Source organism: Lontra canadensis, unplaced genomic scaffold (assembly GCF_010015895.1).
Source record: "Lontra canadensis isolate GAN:19392208 unplaced genomic scaffold, GSC_riverotter_1.0 scaffold20, whole genome shotgun sequence".
Lineage (NCBI taxonomy): Eukaryota > Metazoa > Chordata > Mammalia > Carnivora > Mustelidae > Lontra > Lontra canadensis.
In genome coordinates this window covers 888,473-908,566 of record NW_022631014.1, presented here as the reverse complement: position 1 = coordinate 908,566, position 20,094 = coordinate 888,473, and the positions used below count along the sequence as shown (strand labels likewise).

Here is a 20,094-nt window from a genome sequence, read left to right as displayed (position 1 = left end):
GATGATTTTACTACTTTTTCTCTTCATTCTCACACTAGCTTTATAAGTGGTTGATCCACTCACTGCCTTTTCAATGTGTTTGCCTGTATGAGTGAGTTTTTCTTCTTTCATATGTTTTCTTATTTTTAGTTATGGCCTTTCCTTTTATGCTTAATGAGGTCCTTTTAATATTTTTTGTAAAGCCATTTTAGTGTTGATGAACTCTTACAGGTTTTTCTTGTCTGGGAAACTCTTTATATCACCTTCAGTTCTGAATGATAACTTTGGTGGGTAGAGTATCCTTGGTAGTAAGTTTTTTCCTTTTCAGCACTTTAAATATATCATGCCCACTCTCTTCTGACCTCCAGAGTTTCTGCTTAAAAAGCAGCTGATAATCTTGTGGGTGTTCCCTTATATGTAACGGATTGCTCTTCCCTGTTGCTTTTAAGATTGTCTTTATCTTTGAGGTGCGTGAGTGGTCTAGGCAGTTAAGCATCCAATTCTTGATTTCAGCTCAGATCATGACTTCAGAGTCATGGGATTAACCCCTCTGTAGGGCTCCTTGCTCAGCAGGAGTCTGCTTGAGATTCTCTCTCCCTCTCCCTCTGCACCTCCTCCTGCTCACTTGCTCTCTCTGTCAAATAAATACATAAATCTTAAAAAAAAATTATCTTTATCTTTAATTTCTGACATTTTAATTATAATGTGTCTTGGTATAGTTATCTTTTCTATTTCTTTGTTGAAGTTCTTACTGTGTTCATCCTCTCATGAGTTTGGTAAACATCTTTATGACCATTAGTTTTAATTCTTTATTGGATGTGTTGCCTATCTCCATTTTGTTTTTCTGAGGTTTTGTCTTGTTCTTTTGTTTGGAATATATATCCTTCTCTATTTTGCCCAGTAGTCTGTGTTTGTTTTTGTGATTTATGTAGTTCAGCTACCTCTCTTGGTTTTGAAGGAGCAGTCTTATTTAGGAGTTGTTCTGTGGGACCCAGAAATGTAGTCCCTCCTGGCCACTAGAACCTGGTGCTCCAGAAGTATTTCCTGTGTGGGCTTTGTGTACCCTCCTGTTGTGGCAGGGTGCAATTGCTACAGGCACAGTGTGAGGCAGAGTTACTGTCCTGTCAGCTGCAAGGTCCGGCAGAGGTGCTGGGTTGTGTGGAACTCTTAGGGGGCATTCCTCCGGCATTAGTAGTCTTGAGGGAGGATTCCAACATGGCACTCTCCAGCCTGGGATCAACATGGTTGAAGAACTAGCAAAAATGTCTAGAGTGATGCCCAACTGCCTCCTGCCTTTCTGGCACTTGTTCCAAGATTGGTAAGTAGATCTCCTTTACCTGTTTTGTGAACTTTTTTATTTGATGTTTTGTATTGGTTTCTGGATTGAGTGAGTCTGTGTGTGAGCCCTTTAAAAGTGGGTTTTCCTTTCCCTGTAGTTCTATAGTTTTCCTGATGTACTTCCTGCTGGATTTCAAAGCCAGGCATTTTGAAGTCTTGTCTCTCCTGTGCAGGATATTAGGGTTGTGGTGCATGATGTAGAGCTTGAATCTTTCCTTCCTCAAGGAAAAGTTCCATACCTCTGAGATTCCTCTTGTCCATGGAGCACCACGCCTGGGGTGTCGTTTATACTTAGATTTTATCTCTGTTGCTTCCTGCCCATCTTGGTGTTTTCCCTTATTGTGGAGGCTCTTTTCATCCAGTGTCTAGGGCCCCTTTAGAGGGAATTATTTCAAATATAGTTGTAAATTGTTGTGTCCGTGAAAGGAGGTGAGTTCAGGATCTTACTACATACCGTCCTGAACCATGACCTTGATACTGTTAGCTCTGTGAAGCTGGGAAGGCCAGTCCATTAGAAAATGAAACTCTGCTGCTTTGCAGAGTTTTTGCTCTAATGAGAGCTTTTTGTTTGAAGAAATATTAGTCTGGAAGAAAACGGTACCAATCTAAAGATGGCTGTTTTGGGTATGTGGAAATCTGAGACTAAGTTGACTGAAAATAGGGCTCTTAGGAAATTAATAAACTTATGTTAAGTGGTTTTTAGGCACCACATCTTGTTTAAATATAGCTCAAAGCAAGTAGGCTACTGAGGGTCAAATTAGAGTAATTCTAGTCCAAGAAAATACACTACAGTATTTTTTGAACTTAGTGTTTTTTTTTTTTTAATTCTCATACTTGAGAAAATGATCTATTAATCTATTTTCTAATAGCAACTTATACGTAACATAATATATACATGGTCAAATCTTATTAACAGGTGAGCTCTGTTTTTTGGTCGACATTATTCCTTTGTTTTAAGAGCCGGAAGAAGTGGCTTAATCTGAAACTTCTGTCTCATTTTAAACATGTTCTGGGGCACCTGGGTGGATCAGTTGTTAAGCTTCTGCCCTTGGCTCAGGTCATGATCCCAGGGTACTGGGATCGAGCCCTGCATCAGGCTCTCTGCTCAGCAGGAAGCCTGTTTCTCCCTCTCCCACTCCCCCTGCTTCTCTTCCCTCTACCGCTGTGTCTCTCTCTGTCAAATAAATAAATAAAATCTTTAAAAAAAAAAAAAAAGAAAAAACATGTTCTGACTGAGAAGAGTCTTTTAGAACTTTCTCCTCCCACCTTCACTCCCACCCCAGTATTGTGGGCTGAGAAATTAATATCATTAGGCATTGCTCAGTAAAGTAGTTTATAATAAAAATAAATTTAAAATAAGTTTAAAATAAGTAAAATAATTAAAAATAAGTAAAATAAATTTAAAGGAAATTTTACATATTGATGGTCTTTAGATAAGGTCATTTCTGAATTTTTTCTGTAAAAGATGGTATTTGGTACATATGTATGCCATCATATTTTAAAAGCAGCAACAATTTTAGATTAGGTAACCTAGTCTTTAGTGGATTTTTTTCCTTCCAGCTTAACTGCTCTGGGAGGTGGCTTGGTGCTCAAGTCACTTATACAAGGAATAGGCTAGTATAGAGGGCTGGAAAGGAAGTCCTTAACCGGGTTCCAGCCTTTTTGAAATCTGTCCTTGTAGAAGCATAGTAGTTAACATGTGTGTACTGTCACATCTCCTTTCTTTTAGCTTAGATGAGAGAAGTCAGTATAAAGACACACACAAAAGACTTTGAGCATCATTTCTTATAGGATTGCCTCTGGGGAATTTTTGCTTTTAATGTTACAAGATTTGGGTACCTTATTTGGGTTTTTGCCCTTTGAGAGTAATAGCCAAGAGCTTCAGAGTCCTTGCTGAATTTCCAGCATACAAAATAGAAAACAGTAATTTTTTGGAATAGCTTTGTAACCCATCTGGGTTATAAAACTAAAAGTTTTGGTATACTATGTTTACCATAGTTATGATTTTCCTCTATGCATTTCACCAACTTAAAATCTCCTAACCCTATAGAGCATTTTTCTTAATGGGATTTTGAATATTCTTAGTTTATACATTTTATTGCAATATGACCACAGTAATAACTTTGTTTAGAATCTCTAAATATTTTTAAAGTGGTTTGAAGAATACATTTAAAAAGTTATCCTGAGTAGCAAAAATAAATGACATTAGTAATGTAAATAAATTTACTGCTGTTTTATTAAGTTAGGAGACTGAAAGCACTAATACATGTGAGATTTTCTTGAATTTATATTGTTGGGGTGTTAGTTTCATACCTATTAAACAAATAACCTAATGCAAACTTTAAAATTAGGCTGGATTATTTGTACCTGTTGGTACCTCAAAGTGATTTATTAGGTGAACCATGGAGACCACAGCTTTTAGAATAGAATACTCAATTGGCGAAACTTTAGGCTTCCAGCAGTGTTGTTTAGAACCAAGGAAACTTTAAAAATAAAAGGAGTCTCAGGTAGTTGTGGAATTAGGTATGAGTTTAGAAACTTCATTTTAGTAAGCAAATTAAATTCAAATTACTTTTATAAAAGTTAGCAAAAATAAAATTGAGATCCTTTATTCATTTTTTTCTTTTATCCTCAACATACTTCTTTGGAGCACAGGATATTGAGGTAGCCACATATATGAAGTGATATAATATGTGCTTTTTCTCTTAATGTTTTTTCTTAACTGTTTCTTCGCCCTTTTCCTTCCACATTTTTTTTAGTCCTCTGGTAGCACAAATATTCTGCCTAACTCTTAACTTAGAAACCTAGAAAATTCACCAAATTTGTTTCTCTTCTTTCATTTCTATGTCTAGGTTCTACCATTTTTTCCTCATATTCTTTTGTATCTCAGTCTTCCCTTTCTAAAGCTACTATGCTAGTTTCTCTGTAAGCACTTTATACCTCATTGGAATTTCTGTAATACTTACTGTTTGCCTGATAATTGATTCAGCCATTACTAATAGAAAAATTAGTAATCTAATAACATTAGATTAATGTTAATCTAAACATTAACCAGTTTAGATTTCCTTTATTTCTTTTTTGAGAAGGAGCTAAGAGGCAGTGAGATCAATAAAGGAACAGTATTTTGATAGTAAAGTAAGTGATGGGAAAGTCATGAGCCAGAGAGCAGGAAAAAAATGTATCTTCAATAATTGAGTCCTTTGTAGCGCTAACTTATTATCTGTTTTCTTTCTGATTATAATTAGTTTTGTCCACTTGTGTTTTATGAGAACTAAAGCTTCCTCAGAATTCTAGAATAACTTGAGACAGTGACTACTTTCATAGACTTTCCTCCAGTACAATCAAATATGGTTTGAGTTTTTCTTTTTGCGTATTTTGAACAAGATAAATTACAGTATTCATTGGATAAAAGGTGACAGTCAGGTAATGCTATAAAAAGGCAACAGATTAAAAAAAGGAACTCTGAAACAAATGGAATAACATAAGGAGGAGTAGTTAATGAGATGTAGAATAATTTAATTAGTCTGGAACTGAGAATTTAAGAATACAAAATAAAATTATGGACAGTGCTTAAACTTTCAGCCTGTTTAATTAAAATAATTTCTTCAAAAATCTTATTTTAGTTATAGGAAGATACTTAAGGGAGTACTTTAATTACAAATATGCTTATTTCCTTATTATACTGTGGAGGATGTGTACTTTGAAAAGGCCATGCCTTATGTCTGCCACAGGAAATGGACAAAAAAGACCAAAGCATAAGGGAATTTTTCATCTCGTCGAGTCAGGTTGAATCCTCAACTTTTGTAGGGGTTTTCTAGAGTTTCTAGAGTTTTCTGACTTTTCTCAGGGCATTTAGACTGATCTTCAAGATTGGAATGAACCTCAAGTGCCCAAAGCAACTTTCAAAATTTACTCAACTTCTTTTGGTTCATTTAAATAGAGTAATTGAGACTGGCCTGTTTTTTATTTTTAAGCTAATTTGATCTTGGTATTTACAGCTTGATTCTAAATGGATCCTAAATGGAACCAGGATATAGGGAAGAGAGATTATCTTATTGACACTGAGAGAAATAGTAGAAGATACAGTCTTTAAATCACAAAGAAATATCTTCTTTCCCTGGGGCTTCTAGTAGTATAGGATTTAACTTGGTACTGACTATGGTTGGTGAAAATGAGCATGACTGTTTGAGAGAAAATAATGTTATATACTATTTTGAGGTGAAGAGTCATTTAGGAAGATATGGCTTATTATTAGGACAACATGAAAGCATTTCATTTAACATAAAAGCCAGAAAAACAGATTTATATTGTGTCAGTATTCTTGGGATTGTTGGCTGCATAAAGGTTTATAAAGTTAAGGGAGTTCATGAATAGCCTGAGTAATGGTCAGGTAAATTACCTTTAACATTGCCTTTAAATTAGTGTAGCACGTTATAACGGTTAAGACCATGTGGACTGTAGGTTCAGATCACAGGGGTTCAAATCCCAGATTTTTCATTTGTAAATGATGAGATCTTGAGCAAGTTAGTGTACTTAGGCCCCTCTTAGCTGTTTTTGTTGTTGTTGTTGGGGTTGGTTAGGGTGGAGGTGAGAAGGCATTAAATGAGATATACCACATAAATATCAGCATCACAGTATAGAACCGATGTTACTGTTCCTGAAGTTCTTTTTTAAGCAACTTTTATTATTTTTAGCTTTCTATTCCCTATCATGGTCTTAATGTAAGTCACAGGATCAAAAACAACCTCAGTGGGTACTTTCTTTGATCATAAAAATACAAGGAGATACTATGGATTAGACTTTAAATTTTTAACTGCCCTTATTTAGCGTCACAGATAAGCCTTGAAAGAACAATATCTATCTTGAAATTTCAAAATTAAAAAAATTAAATTCAGTTAATCTGGGATGAAAGCTTGGAGTTTTGGAGTTTGCTGGAATCATTAAGTCACTAGAATTTTGTTAAGGCAGCCCTGACTGAGTACACCAGTAGATCAGGTTTATGGGAGCTGCCAGGGCAGTGACTGGAATGTATGCTTCCATAGTGACAATGCGGCTCATGTAGAAAGGAGGAGGATAGACACTAATCTTTTAAGTGATCTGAAATGTCTGGAAATATAGTAGACATTTTCTTTCCTGAATGCTGCTTTGGTACTAGTGTATGTTAGCATCTGTTAGTGTCATTAGATAGGGTTATATGTAGTCTCTTAAATAATTTTTTGAATAACTGTTACTGTATTAGATCCTCTTACATACTTACAAGATTCTTTAATCAACAATATGGTTTTTTTTGACCAAAGGTTAACTTTTGTGATAAGATTTTCTTTATAAATCATTCATCTCCCTTAAAGATTCCTATGTCTTTTGATGTATGTATCTCTAGATGACTTTGTTTTAATCATAAGACTCAATTCTATATTAAGGAAAATAAGTTCTGATGGAGGCATTTTATGTATAGATAAAACTGCTTTTGTTTAATCATCCCTCTTTCCATTGGAAAGGACCTTGATAGTAGTTGTTAAAAATATCTGAAATGTTGGATACAGTTTATTCTTTATTTTGATGGGGAGAGAGGAGCAGAGGCAGAGAGCCACTCTTAATCAGACTCCGTGCCCAGCGCAGAGCCTGATGTGGGGCTCAGTCTGACAGCCCTGAGATCCTGACCTGAGCTGAAATCAAGAGTTGGATGCTTAACCAACTGAGCCACCCAGGTGCCCCAAGTTTGGTACGATTTAATTGAATGAAATGAAGTAATATATAGGTTCAACAAATAATTTAAAAATTCTGTGGTTGAAGAATGGAAAGTGGTTGTTGTAGGAAGTAATATATAGGTTCAACAAATAATTTAAAAATTCTGTGGTTGAAGAATGGTTGTTGTAGGTAGATATATTTTAAAAAGCTTGAAGGGTGATCTATTCCACTTCTGTATCAGAATCCTTGAGAGGATCTGCTTGGGAATCTCCATTCTAAGAAGTTTCTCAGGTGATTTTTATGCACTGTAAAGTTTTAGAACCACTGCTGAACTCTCCACCTACAGATTTTAGGGTATTGGTTTTTGGCTCTTTTAATGACAACTACTCTTCTTCCTAGAGGGAGAGCAGGGGCAAGCTGAGGTACTGTTCCTGATGACCTGCCATGCCCTATACTCTGAAATTTTCAAAGCTTTTGGTGTCAGGCGTGGTTTCTGCTCTAAGTCCTCCCTCAACTGGAACTCCTGTTGTGAAGGAACAAGTCACATTCATGGTGATGCACAACCCAGTGAGCTGTTGCAGAGGCTTTATATGTTTCCTAAAATGTCAGTATTTCCTAGAAATATAGAATTGCAGGTGAGGAAATGTAAAAGAGCTTTAGTGGTCTTCCGGGGCCAGGATTGAAACCAGACTCTTGACACTATACCTCCTTCCCTCCTTTTTAGTGGAAAGAAAATGCTGTGGTTTCAGGTATGCTTGGGTTGGAAATGTGCCTCTATCACTTCCTGTTTTTATTAGCAACTCTGATACTTCCCTAAACTCCAGCGTCCTTATCTGAAAAGTAAGCTCAATAATCATTAAATTCTAAGGTAATTGTGTGTGAGGATCATTTTTGTGTATGGTGTAAGAGAATGGTCGAGTTTCATTCTTCTACACATAGTTGTCCAATTTTCCCAGCACCATTTATTGAAGAGACTGCCAGTTTTCCACTGTATATATTTTCCTGCTTTACCGAAGATTATTTTTCCATAGAGTTGAGGGTCCATATCTGGGCTCTCTACTCTGTTCCACTAGTCTATTCAACCATTCTCTTACACCATACACAAAGATAAACTCGAAATGGATAAAAGACCTCAGCGTGAGGCAGGAATTTGTCAGAATCCTAGAGGAGAACATAGGCAGTAACCTCTTCGACATCAGCCACAACACCTTCTTTCAAGATAGATCTCCAAAGACAAAGGAAACAAAAGCGAAAGTGAATTTTTGGGACTTCCATCAAGATCAAAAGCTTCTGCACAGCAAAGGAAACAGTCAACAAAACAAAGAGGCAGCCCACGGAATGGGAGAAGATATTCTCAAATGACACTACAGACAAAGGGCTGATATCCAGGATTTATTAAAGAACTCCTCAAACTCAACACATGCAAAACAGATAATCACATCAAAAAAATGGGCATAGGGGCACCTGGGTGGCTCAGTGAGTTAAGCCTCTGTCTTCGGCTCGGGTCATGATCCCAGGGTCTTGGGATCGAGCCCCGTGTCGGGCTCTCTGCTCAGTAGCGAGCCTGCTTCCTCCTTTCTCTCTCTGCCTGCCTCTCTGCCTACTTGTGATCTCTGTCTGTCAAATAAATAAAAACAAAATCTTAAAAAAAAAATGGGCATAAGACATGAACAGACACTTTTCCAAAGAAAACATATAAATGGCTACAGGACACATAAAAAACTGTTCATCATCATTAGCCATCAGGGCGATTAAAATCAAAACCACATTGAGATACCACCTTACTCCAGTTAGAATGGCCAAAATTAACAAGACAGTAAACAAAAAGTGTTGGAGAAGATGTGGAGAAAGGGGAACCTCTTACACTGTTGGTGGGAATGCAAGTTCGTGCAGCCACTTTGGAAAACAGTGTGGAGATTCCTCAAAAAATTAAAAATAGAGCTGCCCCATGACCCTGCAACTGCATAGAGATGTAGTGAAAAGAAGGGCCACCTGTACCTCAGTGTTCATAACAGCAGTGGCCACAGTTGCCAAACTGTGGAAAGAACCAAGATGCCCTTCAGTGGAGGAATGAATAAAGAAGATATGGTCCATATATACAATGGAGTATAATGCCTCCATCAGAAAGGATGAATATCCAACTTTTGTATCAGCATGGATGGGACTGGGCGAGATTATACTGAATGAAGTAAGTCAGGCAGAGAGAGTCAATTATCATATGGTTTCACTTGCTTGTGGAGCATAAGGAATAACACAGAGGACACTGGGAGATGGAGAGGAGAAGTGAGATGGGGGAAATTGGAGAAGGAGACAAACCACGAGAGACTGTGGACTCTGAGAAACAAACTGAGGGTTTTGGAGGGGTTGGGTGAGCCTGGTGGTGGGTATTAGGGAGGGCACGTATTGCATGGAGCATAAACAATGAATTTTGGGACACTGAAAATAAAATGGGAGAAAAAAGAGGTTATTGTGAGGATCAGTGACCTGATGCACAGTTTTGGAGTGCTTCAGCATATTTTTAGTGGTTTTGATTGGAGGTGGGCACTATAATAAATGATAACTATTATTTAGCAACATAAGGCAAATATGCCTATGGTGCTAACCAGTCGTAGGCTAAATGAGTTTGTCACATTATGAAGTATATGTCTTTCTGTTCTGATGTGGTATGATAGCTAGAAATGAGGAAGATACAACATGTGTGCGGATTTTTTTTGCGGGGAGGTGGGAAAGCAATGTAGGCATCTTTTTTTTTTTTTTCTATCCATATCCTAATAAATTCTACGTTTGATTCTAGCCCAGACTGTTCTTAATCCAGACTATTATAGCTCTAGATGTTTACATTGAACTCCCTAGAAGACTTCTCCAATGAGTAATCCCATTATATGTCCTATTCCAACTTGGGCGATTTCTCCCAACAACTGATCTTCTTCCAGATTTTCTTATATCAGTGAATGGAATTGCTATCCAGTTTCATCCTCCACAAAATCTAATCTTTCACCAAATTCTTCTGATTGCCCATTAATCTCTTTCTGCCTTCTCTTCACCTTCTTTACCACCATCACTTCAGTCTAAGATACTGTCATCTCACACCTAACTTCTCCCCTGTACCTTTCTTGCTCCTCTTCATAAGTCAGCCAAATTGGATAAATTTTTAATGTTTAATTGATTGTCACACTGTATTTAAAATTCTATAGTAATTTTGCCTTATTGACATGTGCCCCATTTTGTTTTACATATATTCCCTCTCTAGCTATGACTGGCTCCTTCCTTCTCTTTTTTTGATTTTGAATGTGCCTTTTCCCTTAGTGCTTTTGGACCTTAGTACTTGCTATGCCTAGACTAACATTTCTCATACTTTTCAGATCTCATCTTAAATAGTCTTTATTTAGGCCTTTGCTGACCCTCTGAACTAAATCAGTCTCTTGTTACAAAAACTCATGGCTCACCCCTTCCCATATTTTTAATAGCATTTATCTCTGTTTGCAGTTATGTATTTGCATTGTTATTGGAAACTCTCTGATTTCCCAAGTAAAATGTAAGTTCTATGAGGGTTGAGAATTTCAGTGTTTGCAAAGGCCTAGAACAGTCCTAACAACAGATGAGAAGTAATAAATGACTGATTGAAATATAGAACCTAGGCAGTTAAAATACAAAGTGTTTAATTGTTAAGTGAGGTACAGATGGAGTCACAGTGTTGGCATATTAAACATTGTTTTTTGGGAATACTTTAGTATTGTAGTATTTAGTATTGTAGTATTGTAACATTTGTTTGATTGGCTTCTGATTTTAGTTTTTTGTTTAAAAATAAAGATAAGTAGTATTTTGAATTAGTACAGATTAAGAGCTTCCGGAATTTGATTGTACTTGAATGTACTTCAGAGTAAAAACTTTCCCCTTTCTTCACATCTGCACAGGATTTGAAGTTTACAATTCAAAAACATATAGCTGATTACATACTTCTTGATGCTTACCATATGGAATGTGTTTCCCGTATGTTAGTTGCCTGAGGCATAACAATTTAAAAATACTACCAAAACTTACAAAGATAAGGAATCATAGATTTAAAGCAGGTTTCTCAGCTTTTATAAAAATTAAAAAGAAATCAAGAAGATTAATATAATATTGGAATGAAGCTTATACCTTCTTTTTGGTATTGGACCTTAAGTTGATGAATGACTGTTGTTGGCAGATTGAATGGTTATTGTGAAAATTCTTAAGACTTTAGTTTTTTCTTGAAAGTTGGTTTAGTACTGTTGTTTACATTTTAAAATTAGTGCTTTCAATAAGATTTTGGTTACCATCTCTGCTGAATTCTCCCTAGGAGTGCACAACTTCAAAAATAAAGAGGCACATTCAGCAGAAAAAAGAGGTGGTCTGAGCATTTATGCATTAAATATGCATGTTAATTAGGAAAAAAAATTAGAAAAATATGAAAACAGATGTTACATAAATTATTGCAGTCCCAGGGCAGCAGTAACTTATACACTGACAATAATTTTTATATGTGCATGTGTCTATTTCTAGATTTCTCAATATTTATGCAATTCCATAGAGAATAACTAGAAAAAGAACTGGTATATCCTTTCAATGAGACTATGGTAAACATTTTTTCTGCCTGTGGGTTGCTGAAGAAGTCTGGTTTCATGCAGTCTACTATACAGATGAACCCTCTGTGTTACCAGTTTACATTGTAGTCTTTTTTCTCCTTTTTGGTTTCTCTGATGGTTATGCCGATGAGATATTTTGTTGGATATATTCTATTGGAGCAAGAAAGTAAATTATGATCCAAGCAATGCAGTGTAAGAAATGTAAAATTGACCTGAGTGTGAAGTATGTATTTAGAACAAATTATAACTTCTCAGGACTCTGATTATATTGTCAGTTGTTTTCTTGGTTACTGTTCCACATCATGAAGAAATAGCCATCATTCTTTGAATGCTATTGACACTGTAGAATGACTATATATATTAACTGTTAAATAAACATACGTTTGTCAAACGCGGATATCTTGGAATAGTTGAAATTTGAATGTCTTTTCATTCTAAAGAGCCATCCATAGAATAAAAATGGTCTGTATTTTTACAAGGGAAAGATGAGAAATAGAGACTTGGTTTATTTTAGTGGTGTAATAACTTTTAGCTCAACCATACAGAAGAAGCATGTGGCTATATTACTATCCAAGGAGGTGTTGACCATATTTAAGTATGTTTCACATAAATATTGCATAGTTTGAAAATGAGTTGTTGGTAATTTTTCAGGTAAGATTGAAAATTAAAATAAGAAAATGCTACACCAGAATGTCATAAATCATTTTCTTTATAAACAATGAAAACATGAATTGTATTCAATATTAGAGCATAAAAGTTTCTGTTAATCTGTCTAGAGATCATTGCCACATTCATTCCCATTTTTTAGACATCGTACCTTATTTGGTTTTAATAGACTATGATGCTAAAATGTGTTTTAAGTAATTTCTTTTGAATCTCACTATGTTTCAGTTATATCTATTTATAATGTTTTCCAATTTGTGCTTTTTATGTTTCACATTATATTACCTAATTACTTTTGTCCTTTTGTACATATGCTGAGCCACCAATAAGTTCAAATTGGTTATAGGGAGTAAAATAATATAGAATGAAATCTGGAGGAAAGTGGTGGTAATGTTTAGTAGTTTATTATATTAAGAGTTTTTTAAAATTAGATAGCTGTTTAAGATCAGTTTCATTCTTGCAGATTTCATACAGGTTATATCTATGTCAGGTATGATTATTGGAAGAATATTACTAAAGATGATATTTTTCTTTATGCAAAAAGGCTACAGAAATTAAGTTTTAATTCACAAATAATATTTACTTGTTATACTGGTACATCAGTATTCTAATTTTACATTTTATTAATACTATGGAATCCTTTACAGTGGAATTGTTTTCCACATTTGTTTTCAAATGTCAAATTTCCATTTTTTAATTTTATGTAATTTCAATACTTGATATTATTTTACTGTGTATTAGAATAGTATGTTCATTATCCGAACACTTTTATGTCATTTCAGTGAAATGAAGTTTAACATGTGATTTGTTTTATATTGAGGTGTTTTGATTTAAAAATTTTTGTGTTATAATGCCATTTATTGTAGGTATAATGAAATGATTTCCTTTCTTTCAAGAGTTAAAACAGGTGATAGAAAAAATGATTAATGAGTAGGCTAACAATTATTCTCTAAGAGCCTAAAATAATATGTTATAAAGTTTTTTCAGGTTTCCTTTCTCATTGTTTGCTTTGGTTTAGAATTTCTTCTGGGATAGAATGTTTGAAGCGATTTCATTTATTTCATTTATTTTTCTAGGTATTTGCTTTTTTGCCAGCATCTCAGTTGAGCTTTTGCTCAGCTGATCTCTATATCTTCATTCTTTGCTTTGCATTTGCCGATCAAGTCTTGTATTTTGTATTGAGTCTGAAGTCATCTTTGACCTTCTACAAGAGCATGCATTTTCAAGTGTCAGTTAGATTTGTGGATCAATAAAGGTCTCTTGAAAGGTAAGCGTATGTTTATTCAAAATGTACTTTCAAAATTTGAATACCATCAATACCTGTCTAAGTCCGTTTGGGGTGCTCTAACAAAAATACCATAGACTTGGTGACTTACAGACACCAGAAATTTATTTCTCACAGTTCTGGTGACTGGTAAGTCCAAGATAAAAGTTCCAGTACTTGGTTCATAGACCACCATCTTCTTTATGTGTCTTTACATGGTGGAAGGAATAAGAAAGTTCTCTGTGGTCTCCTCTTATAAGGGCCCTAATCCCATTCATGAGGGCTCCACCGTCATGACCTAATCACCTCCTGAAGGCCTCACTTGAATACCATTACATTGGGATTTAAAATTTCAGCATATGAGTTTTGAAGGGACAAAGACATTTATCTGTAACAATATCCTTATTATAGTAATGTGTTCTATAGATTCATGTATAAAAAGTGTGTGTGTGTGTGTGTGTGTGTGTGTGTGTGTGAGAGAGAGAGAGAGTTTATACATATTGCCATGGTTAGATTGTAGACTTCTTCAAGGAATGATGTTATTCTCTAACAGTTACTCAGAGTTCCCTGATCAGTTTCTTTCCACTTCTTATATCTAGTCACTGGTTTCCAATCTTTTCCTAATTGTTTTCCTTCTCTTTTAACCAAGCCTTAAGAGGAGACTTAGAAATGTTTTCCTGCTGGGAGACTTTTAGCAGTTTCAATATAGAATGCTTTTTATATCCATGTCTGTCTCTGTCCCTTTGGCACCCCACCCCACCCTGTTCACTGAATTTATTAAAGGAGTAGCAGAAGTAGAACTATTGAATTTGGAGTTGAAGATATCTCAGATAGGAGACGTTCACATTTTTTTCTTAAACCACAACCCATTGTAAGAAATGAATGTTATATTTATGAGCCATTTTCCACAGGTATAAATGTACCAATGAAACAAACAGAAGTTGAAATAGTTTTAACCCTAACTAACTGGAATGTGTGCTATGCTCTATCCTATTCTAACTTTTATATATTTCATTTAATACATGCTCCTTCCTGTAACTGATTTATTTCCCTATCTCATAATGGATTGCCTTTGCAGTTTTAAAAACCATACTTTAGATCGCTGATATGTTAATGACTAACTCAGGATGTAAATGGAATCAGACAGTTTGTTTTCTGTCTCAGTCAAGCTGCCATTTCTCTAGTCCTCTCCATGCTTTTCATCTCTCTCCATATTCACTACAAGCTATCAAATGGTGTGGTCAAAGAGCTGAGTAACTGCTGGGAAGCACCAGAACACTTAACTTGGTTCTTCTATAGTGAGAACACAGGTACAAATGGTCAAATCTCAAGATTTGAAAAGGGGCTAAATCTTTGACATAATCATCCCTTTATAGTAAAGTGTATATTTCTTTATCCTTGTCTTGCTTGTTCTGTCAATGTAAGTTTTATGTGAAGGATGATGCCCTCAAGCCATTCCTCATTTAAAACATTTTTAACTTGTTTTAAGTCCTGTATATCAGTTGAGAATAACTCAGATCTTTTCCCAAAGTGGCCTCTTCTACTACTCATTCCTATCATATTTAACATTTTTATCCTTTAAAAAATTGCAAGTATTTTTTCCTGATTATAAAAGTTGCGGTAGAAAGGTTGGTATATATAGAAAAGTAAAAGAATGATAAAATTTATCCCTAATGAAATGCAGCAAAAGGAATTCTAAAAGGAAAGTTCATGATAGTGATAAATGCTTATAGTAAGAAACAAGAAAGAGCTCAAATAAAAAAAAAAACAAACTAGCTGTATACCTAAAGGAACCAGAAAAAGAAGAACCAACTAAGCACAAAATTAGAAGAAAGGAAACAACAAAGAGCAAAAATAAATGAAATAGTGACTAAAATGACAAGAGAAAATATCAGTGAAACTAAGTTATTTTTTCTTTCTTTTTAATTTAAAAAATTTATTTAGAGAGAGTACACAAGTGCAAGTGAGTGGGGGGAGGGCAGAAGGAGAGAAGCCCCAAACAGACTTCCTTTTGAGTGTGGAACCTGAGGCAGGGCTTGATCCCACTACTCAAGATATCACCTGAGCCAAAATGAAGAGGTGGATGCCCAACCAGCTGAGCCACCCAGGCTCTCCAAGAACTTTTTTTTTTTTTTTTAATACAAAATAGACAAAACTTTATCCAGATGTACAAAAACAAGAGGACTCAAAAAAATGAAATTAGAAACTATGGAGGAGATTTTAGAACTGACCTCACAGAAATACAAAGATCATAAGAGACTACCATGAACAATTATACACTAACAAATTAGACAACCCAGAAGAAATTCCTGGAAACATACAACTTATGAAGACTGAATCATATGAAATAGAAAATTTGAACAGACCAGTCACTCGGAGGGAGATTGAATTAGTATTCGGAAACCTCCCAAGAACATCTCGGCTCATTCTACGGTTTGGCTGTTCTGGACATTGCTGCTATAACATTAGGGTGAATGTGGCCCTTCTTTTCACTACATTTGTATCTTTGGGGTAAATATCTAGTAGTCCAGTTGCTGGGTCGTAAGGCAACTCTATTTTTAACATCTTGAGGAACCTCCATACTGTTTTCCAGAGTGGCTGTTCCTGCTTCCAGGCACATGTTGTGATGAGCGCTGGGTGCTACACGCAACGAATGAATCATTGAACACTACATTGAAAACTAATGATGTACTATACAGTGGCTAACTGAACATAAAAAAACAAACAAAACCAATTTAGTTTTTCTGCCAAGAAAGAAAAGTCCAGGACCGGATGGCTTAACAGGTGAATTTTTTACCAAACATTTAAAGTAGAAGTATTGCCAGTCCTTTTCACACTTCTCCAAAAAACAGAAGAGGAGGCGATACAGTTGACCCTTAAACAATGTGGGTTTGAACGGGTGTGAATCCACTTATTTATGTTAGAGTTATTGTTGCAGTGAGGAATTATGGTGAATGAGGTAATGTTCCTTATATATAAAGAGCCAATCTCCCCATTTTTATTTGGCCTAGTACTAGAAATTATGGTGAGAGCAATCAGGCAAGAAAAGAAATAAAAGACATTCACATTGGAAAGGAAGATGTAAAACTGTATTTGCAGAGGTATTATATGTAAAAACCTCAAAGACCTCAGAAAAAATTGTTAGAACTAATAAATGAACTCCGTAAAACTGCAGGATACAAAGTCAATATACGGGAATGTGTTGTATTTCTGTAAACTAACAATGAACTTTCTGAAAGTGAAATTAAAAGAACAGCCCCATTTACAATTGCATCAAAAAGAATAAAATGTCTAGGAATAAATCAGTACACTGAAAATTATGACATTGATGAAAGAAACTGAAGAAGGTAGGAAAAAATGGATAGATACTCTGTGCTCATGGCTTGGAGGAATTAATATGTTAAAATATCCATACTATTCAGAGTAGTAGATGAATAAGATCTAATGTATAACATGGTAACTAGTTGATATCACTGTATTATAGAAGTGAAATTTACCAAGAAATTAGAAATTTAATGTTCTCGCTAAAAAAAAGTATGTACAGTGACGGATGTATTGATTTCATTAATCCAGTTAATTAGTTTATCAGTTAATCATTTTACAGTGTATATGTACATCAAATCATGATGTATGCTTTGAATATTTTATATTACATTATATTGAGGTCAGTTATACCTAATACAGCTGAACAAAATTTAAAAATGTAAAAAACCAAAAAAAATTCCTACTCCTGTACTATAGAGAGGTACTGATCTAACATTTTATAAATACAACCTTTTTTTTTTTAAAGATTTTATTTGTTTATTTGACACAGAGAGAGATCACAAGTAGGCAGAGAGGCAGGCAGAGAGAGAGGGGGAAGCAGGCTCCCCGCTGAGCAGAGAGCCCAATGCGGGGCTCGATCCCAGAACCCTGAGATCATGACCTGAGCCGAAGGCAGAGGTTTAACCCACTGAGCCACCCAGGCGCCCCATAAAAATACAACCTTTTTAAAAAAATGTTACTTAGGGGTGCTTGGGTAGCTCAGTCATTAAGTGTCTGCCTTTGGTTCATATCAGGATCCTAGGGTCCCCCGCATTGGGCTCCCTGCTTGGCGGGAGGGATGCTTCTCCCTTTCTCACTCCCCCTGCTTGTGTTCCCTCTCTCTCTTCTCTGATACTCTCTCTGTCAATTAAATAAATAAATAAAAATCTTAAAAAAAAACTAAAATGAAAAATAAGTGAACTTTAGATAAATATTTTATCAAAACCATAAATACTCATTCCTAAGAGTCTTCCAAAAATAGCATTCTTCTCTGAAGGAAGACTATGAAGATATTTAAATATTTTGATAATAAGAAAATAGGGAAAAGTTCATCTAAAAGCAGAGTATCTTTTTATTTTAAAGTCATTTCTTTTTTTTTTAATTATTTCTTGAGGTGAAATTCACATAACTTAAAATTGAGAAAACAGTAGCATTTAGCCCATTCACAGTGGTGCACAACCTCCACTTCTCTGTAGTTCCACACATTTTCATCACTCCAAAGTAAAACACCTTACCCTTTTAACAGTTTCTCCTCGTTGTGCCCTTTCCCCAATCCCTGGTATGTGTCAACCTGCATTCTGTATTTGAATGTGTCATACGAATGGAATCCTATAGTGTGTGATCTTTAAGTCTGGCTTCTTTCACTTGGCGAACTATTTTCAAGTTTCATCTGTGTTGTAGTGTGTGAGTACTTCATTACTTTTCATATTCAAATAATACTCCATTGTATATATATATATAAAAAAACATTTGGTTTGCTTCCGCCTTTTGGGTATTGTGATTTATGCTTCTATGAATTCATATTTACATATGTTTCTTTGAATACCAGTTTTCAGTTTCTTTGCATATATACCAGGAGTGAAATTTCTGTGTCATATTATAATTCTTTACGTGTTTGAGGGACCACTCAATTTTTTTACCATAGCAGCCTCAGCATTTGATATTCCCACAAGCAGTGCATGTGGGTTCAGTTTTTTCCACATCTTGTCAGCACTTGTTATTTTCCCTTTTTTTCGATAATCAGAATGATCATTATGATCTTAAGATCATTGTGAATGCCTCTGAGCCAAGTAACATCGTAGAGAAATAATTATATCCAATATTTCATGTGTAGCAATTATACATCAATTCAGAATATCACTTAATTGTTTTAAACCTTCCAGCTTTAACCAACACATGGACATTGTTTTCCAGAATAAAAGATTTCTTACTTTTCTTCATTTTCTCAAAATCATTACTATATTTTATTTCATATTTCTACCATGGTATTTTGGGTGTGTGTGTGTGTGTGTGTGTGTGTGTGTATAGTTCTTTGTTTTTAGCCACAGTTTTAAGATACCATGCTTTATGTTTAATTCTCATAGGAGAACTATGTCTCTATTACTATGGATAGCACACCACAATTGTACTTCCAGGTTCCTACATCATAAAATAACATTTTTGTAAGGTTATCTATGTTCTCTCTGAAGAAATATTTCACTTATCCTGGACTTTCTATTTTAGTATGAACTAGTGAACCAGTGTTTCCTTGGTCTTTTGCTGAAGTGTCAGTCTCAGATTTCTTGTCATATTATTGGATTAATTCTGGTATTGCTTGGATCTCATTGTCCTCTTTATTCTTAGGTTCCTTTAAGTAAATCTTCAAAAGGTTAAATGGTGAAAGTTGTATTTTCTGAGCTATACATATTAGAATTTTTTTCTTTCTTTTTTAATGTTTTTCTTTTATTCTCACAGTTGATCATTTAGCTGGGTATATATTTCTAGATTTAAAATAATTTTTCTCAAAACTGAAGATTTTGCTCAGTTTTCTGCCATCCCTTATTCCTTCTTAGAAATTTGAAACTAGTCTCACTTACTGAAAAATGTTCTAGGTGATATCACAGTGAAAACAAAATAGAAATTCTTAACTTCATTAAGCTTCAGTTTTAAGGTAGCAAAGTCCACAAGAAGCAAGATAAATACATTAAATATCTAGTAGGGTAGATGGTTGTGCTATGAAGGCAAATAAAGTAGGGAGTGGAGGATAAGAGAGTTCAGAGTATAGGGAGAGGGATGGAAATTTTAAGTAGGGTTGTCAAAGAAAGCCTCTCAGAAAAGGTAACATTTTAGTAAAAACCTGACAGAGATGAGGAGTGAGCATCTTAAGCAGAGGGAACAAGAGGTGCAAAGGCCCTGATATTAGAATATTGCTTATGTGTTCAGGAAAAAAAGTATGTTCATTGTGGCTGCAGCAAAGTGATGGGACAGTAGTAGGGATTAAATTATAGACATGACTGTGAATCTAGGTCTTTTAAGATGTGTATTTAGTTTTTATTTTGAATAATATGGAGAGCCATTGCTGAGTATCAGCTGGTTTATAGTTTAAAAGAATTACAGTTAATTTAAAATCAGTTAAAATTTATTTTAGGAGAGAAATGGCAGGAACGGAGCGATCATACAGAGGGTTAGAAATGAGAGATGATTGTGGTTTGAACAGGATTTGCTGGTGGATTAGATTTGAATTACACAAGAGAGCGAGAAAGAAGAGTCAAG

The 20,094-nt window shown here is 35.1% G+C and overlaps 1 protein-coding gene across 4 annotated transcripts in view; it reads left to right on the top strand.

The window, feature by feature from the left end:
- The window catches only part of TBC1D5 (TBC1 domain family member 5), a 536,635-nt gene that overhangs the window by 132,380 nt on the left and 384,161 nt on the right, over positions 1-20,094 (top strand). Inside the window, exon 1 of one of the 4 annotated variants that reach the window (XM_032860920.1) lies at positions 13,447-13,542. The exons of the other annotated variants lie outside the window; for them this stretch is intronic. The gene's annotated coding sequence lies outside the window, so the exon portion shown is untranslated. Of the gene's footprint in view, positions 1-13,446; positions 13,543-20,094 lie in introns of those variants that run through there. 4 annotated transcript variants of the gene reach the window in all.